Source organism: Alligator mississippiensis, chromosome 1 (genome assembly GCF_030867095.1).
Source record: "Alligator mississippiensis isolate rAllMis1 chromosome 1, rAllMis1, whole genome shotgun sequence".
NCBI classification, from domain to species: domain Eukaryota; kingdom Metazoa; phylum Chordata; order Crocodylia; family Alligatoridae; genus Alligator; species Alligator mississippiensis.
In genome coordinates, this window is record NC_081824.1 from 274,869,754 (window position 1) to 274,889,786 (window position 20,033).

Genomic DNA, 20,033 nt, shown 5'->3' on the forward strand with positions numbered 1-20,033 from the left:
GAAGCAGCTTTGATCCAGTCCTTTTTTTTTTTGGAATGTGGTACATCTATTCTTTGAGAATTCTGTGGAAAAGACAGCTGTTTAGTTTGGAAACAATGCAATACACTTCCACTTCAGATCAAATAAATATTCCAGTATATTTATTTGATTTTTTTTTTAACTGCAGCTGATTTTCTCGCTACATAAGTATTTTATGTATCATATGTGCTCTACTCCATGAAATCTCATTGCTGTGCTTTTCATTGATGGGGTGAGATGATGCCAATGGGCACCAAATACCTGAATCCAAGCCCATGTGAGGCATTGTGACAGGATGTGCTGAGCTGTATTAAATTCAGGCTTAATTTATTACAAAGCATGTCCTGCTTTGCATACTGCAGTATCAGGGAAAGTTGATCATGTTTTTTTTCTGAGGGGGTTTCTTCTGAGGAGATAAGGTTCTGTCCCAAAAGAGACCTAAGCACTGCAACTCTTAGGTACCTAGTCCCTTATGCAATTCAAAAGAAGAATTAGGGCATACTGATACAGCGCAAGGCAGTGTAGAACACCAGCTGATACCCAGTATCAGAAACAGCACAGATGTGTTAGCAGGGTACTAAGTCTGGACTAGTTAGTAGTTAGCTCTGGTATAAAGCCAAACTTACTATCTCAGGTATAGCACTGCACCAAAGCAAATCTGCTACCTCCAGTGACAGAGCTGGTTTACAACACCAGAGTGGGATAAATCTGCTTTGTGTTGATAAGACATAACCTTAATTATCTCAGAACTGGACCACTGGGACCAACAGAAAGCAAGGCATTAAATTAGCTAACAGGAAGCATCAAGGTTGGAACATACTTTAAATCTTAGCCTTTTCTGGGACTCGGGCATCTTACTCAGAAGGAATTTCCTTCCCTTTACAGTTTGCAACCTGAAACCTGTTCCAATGGTAGATGTATAAGCATTTTCTTTCAAAAAGCTGTGTAAGGGTCATGTGTTTAAAACACAGCTAGCCCTGATGCTGCATCTAGTGCTCTTGAATTTAGTGATTAAATTGCTTGCCTCTCATTTGCCTGAGGGAGTTCAAACCATATCCCCACATACAAGGGAGTATTATAAACACCACACCCTACAATATTTTTTGGGTGGAGGTATTCTTGCAATACTTTTCTTGAAGATGTTTCACTTTGCAAAAAATTAATAGTCAGTGGGTCATAAAAATAAAGAAAGGGTATATGTAAGTCAAGAGTCTTCCCTAGAAAGGGAGAGTTATTGTATTTATTCCCCACATATCACCTATAGAAAATATAGTTGCCCACACCTCTTCTGTATTTTTGTCTCTATCAAGACAATCTTAGCTAGTGTTGTTTTAATATTCCAAAACACCAAAAGCAAATAAACTTTTATGGAAACCATCATATAACTAATGAGATTTTTAAAAATTAAATAAGACAGGTACACGGACACCATAAAAATATTGCAGTAGAATTCTACCCAGACTGAAACATCACACTTCTTTTTCATGTAAACCAAACTATATGAGTCTGCAAACACTGCCAGGTTCAAGCAATTGCAATAAGCAGAGTGTTCAGTAAGTAGCATTGCAGGTTTGTGTTTTGCATAGCATCTCACACATGTCACAAACTACTTTACATACTTAAAACATTCAAAGGAGTGAACAGTATGTGGTATAATTTACAGACAACAGTGATGTAAAGACAGGTGGCCAGATTCCTAGCTGGTATAAGTAAGCAGAGAGGCTGATTTTAATAAAGCCTTTGTCAGTTGACAACAGGTGAGGCGTTAGCCCCCATCATTAAATTAAGCACTTAATTACATAGAAAAAAAAGGCAGTGAATAGTTATGAGGCACACAAAAAAGAATGAAATACCCTTCAAGAAGATGGAAAAAACCCAGTAAAACACATGAACACTATTGCAGACAGAGATGCAGATGCAAAAAAATCTTCACAACAACAGCTGCAGTTTGCAGGTCTCACTCTTCATTGGCCCATAATCATCATCACCTGTCAAAAGTATGTAACAAATGCTACTGAATCAAAATGATAGGGTTACCTAGTTGCAGAGACAATCCCAGATGCAATATAGCAGAAATCAGGTTTAACTGTTCTGTAGTCTCATATTAGAGGCAGGAAGAAGCTGGGAGGTCTTCAACTAGACTGGCAAATGAAAATGGACTTTTTTGTGGTTGTGTTTATTGATGCCTGTAGAAAAGTTGCCAGTGTCTTGTATATATTATGATCATGAAAGTGTGAGTTGGGGAGCTGAGATAGAAAGGAACTCAAACACTAAAGATGAAGTTGATAAAGGTCTAAAAGATTTCAAGTAGAGGTAATAAGATTATTTTCACTTGATGTTTTAAAAATTAAAAACTATTATAATTGATATGGGAAATACAGAATGGATTTTTGAGCTGTTGAAATGCTTTGTGTTTCCAACTATTCTACCTGCTATTATTTGCTGTTTGATTTATGACTTTGAATCTTAGTTTTGTTTCTGAAGTATTTTTTTTAATCTGTTCTTGCGCTCTGTTTGATTGCTACTGTGTAAAGCTGAGAATGAGTATAATAATCATGCACGATCTTGGCCTAAGTGTTTAATGCTACTCTCCAGTATCTAAATGTGTATATGTTTATTTGTGGCCTAGTTTATTGAAAGACATTTCCAAATTATTTTGATCAAAGATGCGATTTAACAAATGTAGCAATAGTGGTCTAACTTATACAGAAACTGTTTTAAAAGAGATCATAATTACTATAATTAGGATGGGGAGACTAGTAGACAAATAATTAATTAATTATCTGTATTGACACAATGAAAAATCTTAGACTAAATTATTCTAGGTTTCTTAGTTTAAAACATGAATAAATGTGGCAGTCAATTACTTCTGTTGCATTCCCTATGCTGTACCACAGCCTTATTGATTGGTTTCAATTAATGTATGCCAGCAAGTAAATTAACATAGCACCTGAGGCATAATTCTCTGGTGGATCATGTACACTGACTTTTCACTATTCTTGCTGTTTTAACTCCTACTGAGCTTACTGCTGGGAGGTACGATATTTTTCAGTCTGGACACGGACATTACCCATGCCTTTAATGACAGGTCATTTACAGCAAACCCATGTTTCACTGCAGACATGTCTCTTTAAGTGACATCTTATCAATGGCAATTCAATTAGTCAAGCCTGAGACTTTAACAGAGATAGTGTGTGCGGCAATGTACAATCTGATTTGCATTTTAGATGTTAATTTGTATCATTGTTGTGCTACCTATTTAATATACATGCATCACCACTTTTTTTTCTTGTCTTCAGCAAGCTTTATGAAAACCATTTCTTACCATAAATTTTGCCACCTTTTTATATTATTGGCATGACCTTGTCATCCACTGAAAGAGACTAGTATATCTGTACTAATTGCAGGAATTTTCAATAAGAGTTCTCCTGTAGAATCTGTAGAACTTCATTCTACATTATGGTTATCATCCACTAACTTTCAGGGAAGGCGTGCATATACAGGCAGTCCTCAGACTTACAACACAGTTGGTTCCTGAGAACCATGTTTTAAGCCGAAATGTCGTAACTCAGAACTGATTTTTCCCATAGGAAACAATGTTATAAATGGAGGATTGGTTCCTGAACCAAGGTCCGATACCCTGTTTTCACCAAAAATAACCCAGAATTATGTACTCGATCAATTATAGATGAGTAATATAGCTACATTAATGTATTTATATTGTAAATAGCAATCATATTGGTTTGGAAGGACTTCTTTTTGAAAGGTTCTTGGCTGAAGTCTTCTCAGGAGTCTTGGCTGCAGGTTTTTCTGGAGTCTTGTCTGCTTTCTTAAAGGAAGTGTCCAAGGAAGTTTGGACAGACAGGAGATGGGTGACACAGCAAACTCCTTCACTGGTGTGGTATGGCATGAGATCAAGCATTGTAAAGTCGAAACTGACATAAAGTTGAAACAGGGTGTCAATTTATAAACATTGTAAGTGTGAAGCGTTGTAACTTGAAACGTTGTAAGTTGAGGACTGCCTGCATCTCAATCTCAATATATAGGTGGATCTATCTATAGGTAGATCTATCTTTTAGCTGATTGAATTTAAATGGATCATTTCATAGTACAAACATGGAGAAAATAGAAATGCATAGATTGAAGAAAGAAGGTAGGCAGTGCTTGTTTTTGGTGCTACTGTTCTATTTTGTGTTGTACCCTCCTGCACACTTGTAAAATTGTATCCTTTGTGCTCTCAAGAACTTCTGGATTTATCCTTAGGCCAACATTGGTTGCAGAACTTCCTGGAGTTAAAGATACAGGACCAAGCCACATATAAATTGCTCAGCTGGCAAGTCTGCAGCTTAAAAATCTCATACTGAAGTAGATATCCTCTTTAAAAATGAGTTTTCATTTCACAAGATGACTATCACCTTAATGCTTGAAGCCACAGAAGTTCAGCTATATCTTGTCAATATCTGTAATTATAATGGTGGGAAGATGGTGAGCAAGCCAACACTGCTAACTTTTAAAAAAGGCTAAAATTATTACTCCACTGGAAACATGGATGGATCCAGGATGATGGTGAGGGGCTTGTAGCCGGAGCCACTTCGGCATGCACAGTGAGCTCTCTGAGCCATCTCCCCTCCATGGAGCTCTGTACCTCCCAGGAGCTGTCTGAGCACACCAGCTGATTGGTACAGGCTCTGACTGCAGTTGCTGCTGTAGAGCTGAGCTGGTAACTGGTGCTGCTGTTCGCCCTATCCCCTCCTCACTCAATCTGCTAAATTCAGCAGCAGAGTAAAAGGGGATGAGAGATGGTGGCAACACTCACCCTCTGGGCTCCAGAGCTGTGTAAAAGCAAAGGCTGCAGCCAGCTATACACCAATCAGCTGGTGAATTTGGAGCTTATGGCACATGCAGAAGTCTGGAAGGAGCTACACTGACATGTCTGTGAGCTCAGACACATGCCAAAAGAGGAAGTGATTGCACCACTGCAGCCCCCTGACTGGAAACAAATTGGTTTTGACATATGATTGGTGAAAAATATATAGAACATTAAGAAATAAGGCCCCTTTTTAAATGTTCAGAAATAAATTACAGGAAACACTGTTCTTTGCTTTTTTTTTTTTTTTTACCTTTGGATACTTTAAGGAAAACAATAAGTCTGTTTTTTAAGCCATTGTGTTTAGGCTTCTAATGCCCCTACAAATCTCTGCAATCCTATCTGAACCACAAAATTCCAATCAGATTTTTCCCTGAAAAATCTAGGATAATAGGTCAAAATTCAGCTGTTGTATGTTTGATTTTGTGTAGATTAGCAAATAGAATTGTAGTATCATATATATATGATTTTAAACATTTTATTACTTTTTTTTTCCCCCCCCTTTGAAGCTTTACATAAATTGAAAACTGACAATCAAGGATGAAATCCTGGCCTCAGTGAAGTTGTCTATAATTTTACTGTCAGCAACAAGGAATTCAGGGTTTCCATAAAGAGTTTTATTTCACATAAATATCATTAACTGAAGGGGTTTGGGGGGATTTTTAAAAGTGGAAATACACAGTTAGAAGAAGCTTTTGATTTAAAATAAGAAATAAGTGATATTGTAATCTACATCTCAAGTATTTCAGAGCTTAGAATGGTAGCTGAAATGTATGTTTGGAGTCTTGTGTGTACATACTGTAGGGGCTTACTTCAAACATGTTCACAGTGTAGAGCTGCTTGTATCCAAATGTGTGTTTTGTAAGGTATAGCTACACATTAAAATGCGATACTTTAAAGTACATGGGCAAGATCCTGAACTGAAATTGGCATCTCTGGTATGTCTTTATGGTTCATTCCAACTAAAATAAGCATATATCCAATATGTTGAAACCTGGGTGTTTCAGAAGCAAGGGTTCTGAAGCCAGGTTAAAGAATGAGAGTCCAAGTATTTACCTGAGAGTCAAACTACATATTTACTTGAATAAAAGACAAGGATTCCCCCCCTCCCCCCCCCAATTCAGCATAGGGGGGAAAAGCCCCTTATTTGCATAAAAGGAAACCTCATTTAATAAATTGCCTATCATTAAACTGCTGCCAAAAGCAGTATGTGCTCTGTATTGCAAACCAAGTATGAAGTTGATTAAATGCAGCCAACACTAAGCAGGACTATAAAACACATAGCCCATATTGGGCAAGCATGCTGACAGGATCCTTCTTTTTGTGTATGTGGCCCTTAAAAAAGGCGGGGAGGGGGACAGTTGTTCCCCTAAGAGGGAACTAGCACTGTCTGGAGATATTGCAATACCAGACCAGCACTGGGAGGGTCAGAGCCAGCCCTGACACTTCCCTACCCTGTGCCAAAAACACTTGATCTTGGCCAAAAGGCCAAGATGCTAATGGGAAACTACCACAAGGATATATTTGTGTAGTCCATCTGAATAAGGTTTATTTCAGTGTCCATTGTGTTCTGTCTTCCTTGGTATCAAATCTTTTTCAAATCACAGTGCACCACTATGTTTAATATATCTTGACATCCTCTTCACTCCCACAGCTGAGCTGCACCTTTCTTTCCCACTTTCAATTATTTCTGTTTCTTAAAACAGTTCACCCACAATCCTCCTCTCACCCCCTCACAGGCTGTCACTTATGATTAGTGTGGCCCTGCCCTCTAGGAGTGGCCAAGCCAGGTTGCCCTGTGCCTCATCTGCATATAAATTTTTGGAGGATCCTAGTTCTTGTGAAAAGAACACTTAGATCCAGTCATGAATGGGGAGCACATGTAGTGAGGGGCATATGTAATTAGCACATGTATCCTTTGTGGGGGGTATCTGGAGTACATGTGCACACTGAGCAGTGCTGAGCTGTGGGGTCACCATGGCTTGAAATGCTGTTGACTCTGCTGAGGCCCAGTCCAATGAACTATACCATGAATCGTGACTTTTGGCTTTGGACTAATATCGGGCATAGTATGTACTAAAAGTTTGTACTATATATAAATTGGTACAAAAGTGGTACTTAAAAGTGCATTTTCAGAATGTTTATGCTAAAGCTTGTAGCAGTTTCAAAAAAGATCAAATGTATCAATTTTAGATAAACTTGCCTTTAGTAATTTAGTTAATTTCAGAGTATTTCAGTATTTTCAAATTCATCCCTCACTTCTACTGTCAGACCCTGCTCTCCCTAAACACATAGAAGTGGGGGGATGGGGCTGGAAGAGGAATAATTTGTGGGGGCAGAGGCAAGGGGACCATGGGACACCCCAAAAATATGTTTTACCTTCTATAACAATGGGATAGGAACAAGTTCAAGACAAACCTCCCAATAATTAGCTTCAACACCTGGAAAATTATAACAAAGGTATAGATTTTCCATATATAGAATCTAATTATTTATGGGGTTATTTTATAATTGGGGTCAAGTAAAGATGGTAGCTTGAATGGGTTTTCTGCTTGCTTGCTTGCTTGTTTTTTGGAGGGGTGAACACACGCTACTGAAATGATAACATTTTAGTATATGAACTATATATAATCAGCACCTTTGACAAATTAATGTGTCCACATTGATTTGTAGCCCATGTTTTCGGCATTCAGGTCATAGGCATAAGTTTTAATTTTATATGCACAGTAATACATGCATATTTTAATTTAAGAAGACTCTTGGCCTGATTCTCTACAAGATGACTTCATTTTTATCTTTCTTTCTTTAATTCTAGCAACATCACTATTAAATTGATTTTAAATTGGATGGAGGATCATGCCTGACTGACATTTTTATCCATTTTTAATAAGTCTGTTTTAAATCTGACTTTATGCTTTCATATGAAAGTGTTTCTGTGTGTCCAAGAAATTTATTTTCAGACAAGAGAAATTGAAAATGTTGATTTTAAAATAATGTTATGTGTGAGGCAATCCTGATTCTACCTAGATATTGCCATTATTGGTGGGAAATTACAGTAGTTCTCACCGATATAGAAACATCTGTAAGTGTTTTTTTGATAAGCTCAGAGAGTGATGCACAAGTATTTTCCCACAAAATGTTATCTAGTGCTAACAATATGTGTGTGCTTTTCTAGGGAACCATTGTACACAGCTTATCATCCTGAATGTTAATAGCTGGATAGATAAATGATATTTTTTTTGAGTGGTGTCTTACTATTAGCTCACGTTTCTGAGAAGAGATTAAAAAAAATAATAAGAGCATTAAAGTATTTTAATTTGGTTGGATCAGACTATTAAGAGAAAGTTGTTCTATCTAAAAATTGGTCAACTCATTAATCTTATAGATTGACTACATGACCTTTCAAAACCACACATCCTGTTTATTTGGGCAACAGACATCGTTTTAAAGCTCCCAGTACATGGGAAGCCTGGCACGAGGCTGCCACAGCTCAATGCCAAGCTCCCTGTGTCCCAAGTCCATTGTTGACTCAGGCAAGGGACCAGGGATCCGTTTGGTTCCTGGCCCCAATTGACAATCAGCTGATTGGCTTCTACTTGCTAGTGAAGGGAGAGCCCAGGCTCACAATCCTGAGTAAGGCATGACTTGGATCTAATCCCTAGTTTCCCAGAATCCTGTATTTTGCCATGCACATGCAGAATAGCAGGATGTGCTATTGTTGGGATTAAGGAGTAGATGCCATCACATCTTAAATTGAAAGTCTGCCGGGGGCCTTTAGTAACTTTCACCACTGTTCAGACCTGGACAGTTTAGTGTAAGAATATGTTGGTTTAAGCCGTTATGTAGTTTCATTACATGAAAATATCATTGTCCCCATGATGCACATTTTAATAGGTATATCATTAGTTCACCAAGCTGACTAGCATACGCCAGTATAACTGCTGCATCTTATGGTGCTTCATTAGATTTTTCATGGAGACATCATCCCCCTCCCCCCTCCCCCCCCCCGCCCCAGCATTAAGATTTGTATAATTAGTGCTAATTGTTAAATATATAGGCACATGAACAGGTTGCTATGAAATAAAGTAGGCACCAATTTAGAGCATGATAGCTGCTTTACAGCAGTTGCTTGTGTGTGCACTCTTACCCCAAGAAACGTAAGATAGCCTACTCAACTTTAACTGACAGTAATCTATTTCTTATTTACCATGGGTGCACACAAGCAGCTATGGTGGAACAGCTGACATACTAAGGGCCAAATCCTAATCTACTTATTATGCATCTAGTTGGGTTTAGGCATCTAAATGCAATTCTATTCCACACTGTTAAAGTCCCTGACAATCTATTAAATGAATGAACTTATTTAACATACTGCTATCTTATGTTTAAGATTCTGTCTCAAAAACAGCAAGGAAGAGGATGGGGACTCTATTTTTTTAAATTAACAGTCTTTCAGGGACTAGAGCTGGGTGGAACAGGAAAGCATTTAAGCACCCAAGCTTATTTACATGCCAAATAGGTAGAATAGAATCTGTGCATAAAAGTTTACAGCCTTGTTAGCTAGCAAATGTTTGCTTATTTCTTCATGTCAAAACCTTGTGTGCTGATCAATTGGGAAGTACACATGGTTTTATAGCTCCCAGTGCCCAGAGAGCCAGGCACTGGGCTGCAGCAACCCAGTTCCCAACACCCCATGTATGGGGAACTATAAAATTACATTTGGGCAGCATGTGGGGTTTTGAGAGGTCTGGTCTATACCTTCAGTTTAAGGCATGATACAAATGAGCCACAAAATTATTTCATATATAATTTGGAATAATTTTGGCTTATTTATCACATTTTTTGCACCTAGGTTGCACAAATAGCTGGGCTACTATTTAAGGTGTGATTAGCCTGTAAATTTCACCTTAGGTTCCTGATACGTTACATTTAACACATTGTACACAGCCTGGGTTAGTAGTGAGTTGGTGATACCATCTCTGCCCTATGACTCTAAGGTAGTGCAATCACAATGAGTCAATGGAACACCATGTAAGCAGAAGGTGTAAAGCAGGTTACAGCATGGTAAATATGAATCAGCAATCTTAAAAAAAGTACCTCTGTTGTAAATGGTCTACTGCTTTGAGACATAGGAACTCTTTTTTAACTGGAATTCTGTTAACAGAATACATTTCATGGACACAAGGAGGTTTTAAGTCTTTAGGCTCATTATCCAGCATGTGTTGGATGCATTCGCAGGATTAGGTGCTAAGGCTTTTTTTAAAATTTTGGTCTTTGGATTGTGTGCACTTTTTTTACTTTACTTCTGGCCAGTTTACAATTAGTCACTGCGTTATTGTTTTTTATTGTTGTGCTACTGGAAAAAAATCTTATTTTCTTTGTGAAAAGCACTTAATTAAAGATGAATCCCAGGAGAATACTAACCCTCATGACCAAATCATGGCATAATCTAACAGAAGTTTAGTACAGTTGACAGAATCTGCTTAGGGAGAGCCTCAGGATAGAAGTAGCATGGGGAATACATTCACCTTTGACCAAAAACAAAAGCCATGCCTTAGGAGCCTGGAATGAGTTTCACCATAAAACATTTTCTGCATTCAAACAAGGAGCAACCAACTATTTGCCAAGAAAATAGTAAAGTTCCTATTTTCAGCAAAATGCATGATAAACTATAACAATTCTATTGTAAGGATATAATATTATTCAGCTATGCAGGTAGTCTTTTCTGGATTTGAGAGTGCTTAATTTCATTCACAGTGAGTAGTTTTATTTATCTCCATAGGAATACCTGCAGTGTACAAGGTTAAGTGTAATCCAGTGATAAGTGTGTGTTGCAGGTCCTCCATCTGTGCCCGATCTGCAGAAGATACAAGTTATTAAAGCCACAGCTAAAGAGCTTCTCTAGCTCAAGGTGTAGTATCTCGTAATTTTAGTTCTGTTGGTCCCTAATCATTTACCTAAGAAAATAGCTGTCACATAAGTGGATGTGTATGTCTTTGAGTTGAAATAATTATATACTTCATATACACTTTTATAGGAAGCTGGTCTTTATTCTCAGTCTCTGGGAGTTTGAAAGTGCAACTTCAGGGACACACATAACTTTCCAGTTTGTGTTGCATCTCACCATTATGCCAAGCACCATGAACTCCATACCTAGGGCTGTCTACACCACAGGTGTGTCTATTTCACAGCCTTCAAGAGTAGTATGTAGACATGTGTGTGGTATTTCTGTTTGTGTTTTTATTTTTTGCTTTTTAAATTTGTTGTTTATAGGTAGGAGAGGAAAGAGAGACTTGGACAAAACAGGGATAATGAGGTGTTTGCAGATTTTATCCAGCATTTCTTATAGGGGTCAATGAGTTGGAAAGCAAGAGTAACCCTGAGGAAGCACAATATAACAGGAAGAAAAAGCAACCTTGGAGGATACCCTTTCTCCCACCTTTTATATTCTCTATTTTCTTTCCTGAGGTGCAGCTGAGACTGAGATGCCTTCCTGTAACCACTTATAAATATATTTTCCTTGTTGGTAAGCTAATATTTGAAACTCCTTTTCATGACTTTGAACTGCAGGGATGAATCAATCTAACTTCTTTCCATTATATTTTATAAAGGTTTCCTCATAAGAGGGGAATGGGACCCTTAAACTCAGGTGATCTTCTAGCTCCTCGATAAGTTTGTGTAGCTACTAATAGTCTCTGTGACAGTTAAATGTATTCCAGTCTTCACATGATCTTTCTTCCCCTAACCAAAATGGATACATCTTGGAGAAGACAATATTGTTCAATGATGCCTTAGAAATTCTCCAGTATCTATTTCTAAAGAAGAGAGGGGTGACCCTTCAAACTACAAACCGGTCAATCTGACTTTGGTCCTGGGGAAAAAAAAATGAAAAAAACAGGTAAGAAGGCCATCAATTACAAGCTTGTAACTGGGAGGCTATTATGAAGCAACCAGCATGGCTTTGTTGAGGGTAGATCATGCTTGACAAACCTGCTGTCCTTCTATGACCAGTTAACTAACCAGTTGGATGAGGAACATGAGGTTGATAACATTTACTTAGATTTCAGTCAAGCTTTTGATTCTGTTTCCCCACGAGATTCTCTCAACTAAATTGGAGGGTACTGGGCTGGACCAGTCTACAGTGAGGTTCATGGACAACTGGCTTAGAGGCTGATCCCAGAGAGTTGTAATCGATGGGATGGCCTCATCCTGGAAAGCTGTCTCCAGTGGTGTCACCCAGGGATCAGTGCTTGGACCCATGCTCTTTAACATATTTATTAATTACTTGGATGAGGGGGTGGAAAGCTCACTGATTAAGTGTGTTGATGATACCAAGCTGTGGGAAAATGCAGGCACATCAGAGGATAGGATAAGGATCCAGGGCAACCTTGATGAACTGGTTTTATGGGTGGAATGGAATTGGATGAGTTTTAACAGGGAGAAGTGCAGGGTTCTTCATCTGGGTAGGAAGACCCTTCATCATAACTACACAATGAGTGGTGGTCCACTAGGTGGCACAGCATCTGAATGGGATCTGGGGGTCACAATTCACCAGAAGATGAACATGAGCCAACAGTGCAATGAGACTGCCAGCAGGGCAAATAGAACTCTGGTGTGCATCAGCTGATGTGTTATCAATAGATCCAGGGGGGTGCTTCTCCCTCTCTGTTCGGTGTTGGTGAGGCCACAGCTGGAGTGCTGTGTCCAGTTCTGGGCACCACACTTCAGGAAGGAGGTGGATAAGCTCAAGAGGGTACAAAGAAGGGCCACTGTATAATTAGGGGGCTGGAGGATATACCCTATGAGGAGAGCATCTGGGAACTGGGCCTGTTCAGTCTAAATAAGAGAAGGCTAAGATGTGACTTGATAGCTGTCTACAAGTGCATCAGGGGTGAGCACCAAGATTTAGAAGAGCAACTCTTTAGGAAAGCACCTCAGGGGAAGATGAGGACCAATGGGCACAAGCTAATAGAGGGAAAATTTGGGCTGGACATAAGAAAAAAAAACTTTTTTTCCATAAGGGTAACTAGAATCTGGAACATGCTCACAGAAGAGTTGGTGTAGTTGCCATCCTTGGAAATGTTCAAGATGAGGCTGGATAAGCACCTTGTTGAGCTTGTTTGAGCCCAATAACCTCCTGCCAATGGCAGGGGGTCAGACTTGATGATCTTGCAGGTCCCTTCTGGTCCTTCAATTCTATTATTCAGTTCTTGTTTTGCATTTAATCAGAATTAAAAATGTGCATTTTTAAGATAAAAGTGTACAAATTACACAAGTTTTTCCAGAGTAGTTTTAGAGTTAAAGTTCCCATATGTCACAATATCTACTATATTATATGCCTCTTCAATATTTAGAGTTTACAGTTAGTATGATGTGAAGGTACATACAGACAATTGGGGAGGTTAGCTTGAATTAAAAATGACCACCTGGTCAAAGGTAAGTCAGGGGACTAGTGGGGGCTGGGAGGCATCAGGGGAGCAAGTGGTGTCCATTGGGGAGCTTGGGGGGATCAATTGGACTAGCAGGATCTGCAGGCGTTTGAGGTCTGGGAGGGCTTAGTGGGATGGGGAGGGGGAGAGTGGGACCATGGGTAGCTTCAGGGTGTGGGAGAGTAAGGAAGGTTTGCATGGGAGGCTTTAGGGTCCACTGCAGGGTTGTTGGGGTCCAGGAGGGTTTGGTGGGACTTGGGGAGCAAGTGGAGTCTGTGGAGGGGGAGTTAGAGGGATTGAGGGAGCTAGCAGTGTCTACAAGGGGTTGGTGGAGTCTGAAAGGATTTGGTGGGATCAGGAGGGCTAACATGGACAATAGAGGGAGCCTCTTTCCCCCCCTCCCCAACCAGGCACTATCTTTAGCCCCCTGAACTCCATCCCAGAAGAACAGCCCAGCCAGTGAACAAACACTGCCTCCTCCCACCCTGACTTACTTCCTTGGTTTCCAGCACCAGTGAATACCAGTAAAACTGATGCTGAGAGTAGCTTACAAGATGGGGGGGAGGGGAGCAGCTGGCTTCTCCACAGCTGGGGGAGTTGTCTATCTGGGGGAGAGGCAAGGGGCTGGGAGCTAGAAATAACCTAGTTCTGGGGGAAAAGTATAGGAAAAGTGCAGCTCCAGGGTGGCACTGGGAACTATACAGAAGTACAACTAGATCAGTCTCACTGGACCCAATCCATGTTAGACTATCTCCAAGGTACAGTTAAGTTTAGATTGGGCTAGCCATTTTTATCCTGAACTTCTGTAGTGTGTACTTAGATTGGCCTAACGAGAGATCTAAAATGTAAGGTCCATACCTGGGTGAGTTTTGGTGGCCATTTTTAATGTGATCTAACCTCCCTGAACATCTGTATGTACCCTGAGAATATTCATTTGAAGAAAGTTGATTTCCCAAGCAAGATGGTGTGTGTGAAACTTGACCCCTTTACTGTTGAGGAAAATCCTCCTTTTCTATATAATTTGGAGTTACTCTGACAGAAAATTGCCTGAAGTCAGAGGCAATGAATACATTTTAAAATATTGCAACATACTGGGTGCAGCTAAGTGAAACACTTTTTACTGAGCAGTAACATAGTAGCACAGTCACTTTTCAGCCTCTTGAAGGCTCAGATCAAGTGCAGTAAGTGTATGTGTCTACATGTGCACATGCTGACTGTGCAGTAAACCTCACTAGGCATGCGTAAATTTGGTACCTGCAAATACAACTAAATTTACTTGTGATTAATTACTGCGCAGTAGCACTTGTGCAGATGCCTGACAGCAGGGATGGCACTGGGAGGAATTTCTCTCTCAGCCTAAGCCCTGCAGTTATGGGGCTGGCACTGAGAAATGAAGATCTCTTTGAGCCTGTTCCCCACTCAGCTCTATGATAGTAGAGCGGGGCCTAAGAATTGTCCCAGTCAGGGGCAGGTCCCAGCTCTGTGCCCCAATTAGGTAATTGAGGCATGGGGATTAGGAAGAGCTGCATGGTTGCAGTAGGTCTCAGCCCCCTGCCCCTCCCCTGCAGCTCTTTCCAAGTCCCCTGTCCCTGATCAGGGATCCAGGGCCGGGATCTCCTTGCAGCCAGGGCAGGGGGATATTGCACCCTGCCCGGGGGGAAACTCCCTGCTGCTGCTGGGGCAGGGATAATGTCCCCGTCCTGGCCAGGGATACCTGTCTCCTGGCCAGGTGCTCCCTGCCAGCCCCTGGACTAACACCAAGGGGGAGCCTAGAGCTCCCCCTGGTGGCAGCAGGGGCCCATGCAGGGCCCCAGGAAGCAGGAGCAGTTTGCTGCCATTAGCAGCAAACTGCTCCCGCTTCTCTGAACATCTGGACACCTGCCCGAAAGCATTTACTCACAAGTAGTTTACTTGCAAGTAAACTGCTCCTGCATTAAATGCATGTATAGACACAGCAACTGAGGCCAAAATGCTCTGTAGGGTTTTGTTCAGGGACCATTTCTAAATCAGTGGTATTCTATGCCTACCCATTTTTTTTGAGAATTCTATTTGTAAAACAGGCTATAGCATGGCATTTCTACTTTGCATTTTATACTGAAATATGTTGTACTTCTGTTTCTCTTTCTCCTGCTGTCACTATTTTTCTTTGGCAGACAATGCAGAAGTCAAACCTACTAGTACTTTCTCCTTTTCCTGGTCTGACAATTCCAACACTAGTTCATGTTCCTTATTCTTAAACGCTGTCTCCTTTACAAGGATCACAAAAGCTGTGCGCCATGAATTAATCCAAATAAGTTGCTGCTAGTAGTTATAACAAGCTCAATTACTTTCACTGACTTGCACTGTGTGTAACTGTATCCTTTCCAAAGTACCAAAGCAGCCAGTTGCCTCATATTAGTACCAAAGAAAAATCTCTTCACTTCTAAACCCTCTCAGTCTTAAATCTGATTAAAGTAGAAGAAAATCTGGAAATGTTTTATTTTGGAAAATAGTTGCACACATTTTACAAAATATATTTAGAATATAATTCTAAGGTAAACCACTAAGTTTGGGAACAGATTTTGCTTTTGTACATAGACAGATTGTGACTGTCTTTTGTCCAGGAGCAAAAATATCCCAGGATTGACATACACATGCATTGCTCTTCTAATCAGGGTTTAGTCACTGGTCAAATGCACTGTTGCTTTCCTGCCATTGACTTAATGAGTCAAGCCCATGATAATCATTTGAATGCATTCCACAATGCCCTGGGATAAACTGTTAGAACTTCTTATCCCATGAACTTTTTTAGGATTTATCTCAGGACCATGAACGACGTGTACCCTCAGAAGCATGGCAACCACCTGCAGGTGGAGACAGCAGTGGGGTGCAGGGTGGCAAGTGCTGACCAGTGGCTGGTGACCACTCACAGATGCTGGTGTCAGCAATGGGGGGAGGGGGCGAGGGGAGCGGTGACCGCCTGCAGGTGCTGCTGGCAGCATTGGCAGCGCCTCTCTCAGGTGGTGCACCACAAATCTGAGGGGTTGCATGTGCCGCCAATGCCCAGGACAACAGACATGGACATCTGAATGACCACACTTTGTCTCGGGATGATGTCAGGGCAAATGCACCATCTGTTTGTAGCCTCAGAAGTTAGATGTATAATGTGGTTGTGCTTTTCAACACAGTACTGGGAATTTAAGCATGTTAACTTTTTATTCAGATATATGTAAAGTTAATGAGTTGATCCATGGGTATATTTTGGGGGAAAAGGGTGGTTGGGTGTTCGGTTTTTTGTTTGTTTTTTTTTAACATGAAACAAACAACAATAAAATTATATTTCAGTCCAGCCTTCTGCTATTTATCTAAACTGCTGATCTGAAGGTTGTGCCAAGTAGAAATACATCCTCTTCTCTTTAAGTAGTGTCAAGTCTATAAGAAACAATGGCATTCTTATCAAGATTCTTAATACCAAATATTTTTGGCTTGATATCAACTGAAGAATAGATTTGTGGAAAATATCCATCTTGGTAACACTTTCATTTTTTAATTCTCTTTTCCCCCCTCTCCTCCAGTAAAATTTGTTGTCTGGCAAAAATCTTTTTTTTTTTTTTTTTTAATGAAAAAAATGCCAAAATGATTTAATTCATCCTCCCAGCTCCAATTTTCAGAAAATATGCGTATGAATTCTGTACCTAAAACTGAGTATACAGTGATTGAACTAAAAAGAAACTTGATGGGTATATAGTGTCCAGGCTGTGATCTAAACCTTTGATAACTAAGCCTTATTTTTCCTGATTTTACAGGAAACTGCAGTAAATGGAAGCTGCAGTAAGTTCTAAATTGAAATAATTTGGTATTGGAAAATTAGATGTCATAGGCGAGTGAAACCAGAAACCTCTGTTTTGCCAGAAATTCCAATATTTTATCAGACGTTCATAGATGCTAGGGTCGGAAGGGACCTCAATAGATCATTGAGTCCGATGCCCCGCTCTGGGCAGGAAAGGGTTCTGGGGTCAGATGTCCCAGCCAGATGCTGAACTCCAGCATTCTCTTAAAGACCTGCAAGGTAGGGGAGAGCACCACCTCCCTTGGAAGAAGAGAGGTCTATTCCAAAACTAGAACATCAAAAAATTGCTAGTAAATATTAAATGTAAGGATTGTTGATGTTGTCTACACCATTGCTCTGAAGAATTTTTTAACATGAGGAAAGTTAAATTGAGGACATAAGTTATTTCTGACTTCAAAGAAGCTGGCAAATATTTATTTTCCTCCAGACACTTCCTTGATTACTCTTTTACCTGAGTGGGAAATTTACTATGGGAGCTCCTTGGACCACACTTTAATTTCCCTTCGGGTTCTTTCCAAAGGTGAATAAGCAAATTTCTTTGCATATGAGAAGAAATGAAATATCCGCAATGGATGTTTTATTTGCAAGTACAATACAAAGAGGCAAGTAGTAGTTCTTCTATGAATTACAGTAGAAGACGTTCAGAAAAAGTTTTTATTTGCTACATTCTTCTATTGTGACAGTTTAGGGCATGAAATGATAATTAAGTTCATAGCAGTGCTAACAGACATTGTCTTATTTTGAAGGAGAACAACAACATTGGAAATGTAGACAAGGCAATTTTTATTTATTGGTGTTGCTGTTCTTAATATGGCACCTGTCATATCTTAAATACATAACAAACATTTGAGCCCCCTGCATTTTTTGCCGAACCTTCCCTACTTTTTCCCCTCCAAAAAATACAGGCTCCCCATAATGGAGTTGTTATAAAATTGAAGGCATGGACTAAAAAAAAAAATTCTCTTTATTGGCTGTCTCTCTATTAGTCAGTGATGCTGGGAAGCATGGTATAGGCAGAATCTGACCCATTAGGAATAGTCGCATGGCAATATACTCAAAAACTTTAATAAAAAACATGCTTCTCACTTTCTTCCCAAAGAAAAAAATATTATGGATATTACTTACAGAAGGACATTTAAAAAAAAAACCTAACTAAGAATGTATCTTGTTATACTTGGTTCAGTGGAAATACTGCTAGCCATCGCATCTTACATTTAGAGAGAGAGCTTATGCTTGAAAACTACTTAGTTTTTAAAAATAATGCTTTTATTTTCTTTTTCTTAAAGCAGCACTATTATTATTAATTACAGTTTATTAATTACAGTTGAATCAATATTCCTTGTGAAATACAATTGGGAATAAAAAAAAGGGAGTTTTGCATCCAAATTGCAGCTGTGATTATTTTTTTCCCCCCCCCCCAGCATTTAGTCGGAGTATAATTTATTTTAACTTTTTAGTAGTACTTTTCAATATCCTGCTTACAAAATACTCCTATCATCTAGATTTTAAGAAGAAAGGAGCTGGCCTTTTAGTAAAACAAAAACTAAGAACTTGACAGGCATGATTAGTTAAGACCACCATGTAGACATCCCTGGCATGTTGCATGATGTAATACCCCTGCCTGGCTTCCTTCTTTAGTCTCCTACTATGCTGCAACATAGCGAGAGGGCAAAAAAAAAAGCATAGCCACAGCTTGCCACAGTGACTGATGTGTGATTGCATAGCTGTAATGGGACAAATAGAAAGAAAAATGAAAGGGTGGAGAGAAATCCCATCATGCCTAGTTAGAACAGTACCTTGTACACTAATGTTATATTTTATGGTTATTTATCCCCTGGCACTATTTAACACTACCCATTTTGAAGACAAATGTAGTAAAGGCATTTTTATCCTGCTGCTATGAAAATGTGCTTTTAATAGATTTAGGATTTTTCAGGTCATAAGAAGGAAGTAGAAAGATTTTGTGCAGCTTTCTAAAAGACTGTATTATTTACAGAGTTTAAAATGTCATAAAGCAGCTTGAAACACTATAGGGAGTCTATGCCGTAATTGGAAGAGTGTTTCATGCTAATGTTTGGGTTGCATTAGTGTGTGCCACTGGCATATATTTGGTGACAATAAACTTGTCTCAACTTAATTGTAATTACAGCTTTGGCTTTCAAAAGGGACTTTGGTCAGTATGGGTAATGACGTTTTAATGTACTTAAGACAGACATCATCCTGATGACTGACTTAATCTTCGTATACTGATAACACATCAGATGGTTCCTTTAAAAAAAACAAAACACCTATAATAAAACTTAGCAATGTCTAAGTTCTCAATAAAAGACTGAAATTAATGTTGTGTCTCCTATACTTATGCTAAAATCAGTCATTCTTCATAGTTTCTCCTCTGCTCTAGAAGTCCTTCCCTCTTGAGGCTTGCCAGATCCCAAGTCTGCACATCTCTCAGAAGTGCTGCAAGACCTTTCTACCGGGCAGGCATTAACCAACCAAAACTAGGGTGGCATGTTGGTTAGGCCACCTGTGGTTTTATCTTGATATTTTACTTCCCTTTTAAGTTTTTTTTTTTTCTTCTTGTTGTTGTTCTTTTGTTCCTCGCCTGTTTTTAAGTTATTCTGTTTTCTTATTGTAAGCCTTTGTTGGGAAGGGTGGCACATGAGTCAAATAAACAAATAACCTTCTCTTTGCAGACCATGAGGCAAAATTCTAGTGTTGTTGTATTATTCTGCTCTGAGTAGTCCTCATTTATGATGGAATCACTTCTACAACGACAAATTCACATGAGTAAGGAAACAAAGCTGGTCTCAATAAGAAATTACACTTGTGTAAAGAAAATGAGTTCAGACCTAAGGATTACACTGTTATCTCCTAACTTTTAAATAGAAGG

General features: G+C 39.5%; 1 protein-coding gene and 1 pseudogene across 2 annotated transcripts in view; one reads left to right on the plus strand and one right to left on the minus strand.

Moving 5' to 3' along the window:
* The window catches only part of ROBO1 (roundabout guidance receptor 1), a 1,177,688-nt gene that overhangs the window by 26,100 nt on the left and 1,131,555 nt on the right, over window positions 1-20,033 (plus strand). Inside the window, exon 1 of one of the 2 annotated variants that reach the window (XM_059720629.1) lies at window positions 2,158-2,331. The exons of the other annotated variant lie outside the window; for it this stretch is intronic. The gene's annotated coding sequence lies outside the window, so the exon portion shown is untranslated. Of the gene's footprint in view, window positions 1-2,157; window positions 2,332-20,033 lie in introns of those variants that run through there. 2 annotated transcript variants of the gene reach the window in all.
* LOC132247958 (U2 spliceosomal RNA) lies at window positions 6,262-6,385 on the minus strand (annotated as a pseudogene).